Source organism: Triticum dicoccoides, chromosome 7A, assembly GCF_002162155.2.
Source record: "Triticum dicoccoides isolate Atlit2015 ecotype Zavitan chromosome 7A, WEW_v2.0, whole genome shotgun sequence".
Taxonomy (NCBI): domain Eukaryota; kingdom Viridiplantae; phylum Streptophyta; class Magnoliopsida; order Poales; family Poaceae; genus Triticum; species Triticum dicoccoides.
The window spans coordinates 32,080,491-32,081,429 of record NC_041392.1 but is presented as its reverse complement, the minus strand read 5'-3'; positions in this window follow the sequence as shown (position 1 = coordinate 32,081,429).

Below are 939 nucleotides of genomic sequence, written 5' to 3'. Positions count from 1 at the left end.
CCTTATATTTTCAATGCATATATACTTTGAATTTTTATCTTTTCCTTTTTGGGTTGCCCTTAATGATCACCGCTAAGTTTGCATTGCATTTTGTGGAAGCACATGAAAATGCAGGTTTTGCTTGATGAATTGGTTGGCTTAGCACCCATGGACTCGAGCTGAAAGGAAGTAGCCTTGTAAGGACCCAAGCCATGCAAGATACGAATAATTGTTGCCTTGGCATTATCTCTTTCTTCATGGTGTTTAGATTGTAGTGATATGATAGATGACAGCGAAGTCCAGAATTTTGAGAGCTCATATGTGTGCGTAAGACCAGTAAGGGGTAGATTGCCTTTGATGTTGATCTTGTATCCACCTATAAGCGTATGAAATTAAATAGGTATGCATTGACTCATCAGGAGAGAAATTTACGTCAATGGGTTTAATCTCAATATAATTAACCTTTAGGCAAGTTCGCAATTTGCGAAGTACTGGATCCTACCTTGATTTAAGCTGGCATAGTATATGCAAGGAACTTAAAGTAGCTATATGTGGATTGAAATTTAAACATGTTCATATTCAAATTTTAAACTCGAATAAGACGTGCATTGCACGTGCAAGCTTACTAGTATAGAAATAAACAACCGGATATTCATACACTACATATAATATATATACTCCTTCCGTTCCGAATTACTTGTCGTAGATATGAATGTATCTAGATGTATTTTAGTTCTAAATACATCCATTTCTGCGACGAGTAATTTGGAACGGAGGGAGTAGCAAAGAAGTCCCAAACCAAAAAATTGCATTAATAACTAAGTGAAAACCTTAACATAATAGTCTAATAAAAATGAAGTTTCTTAGATTGAGACTTGACAACAGAAGACATAAAATTAGCCTTGCATAGAGGCAAACTCGCCATGTTGCCAATAAAAGTAAAGCAATCCATACCAGATG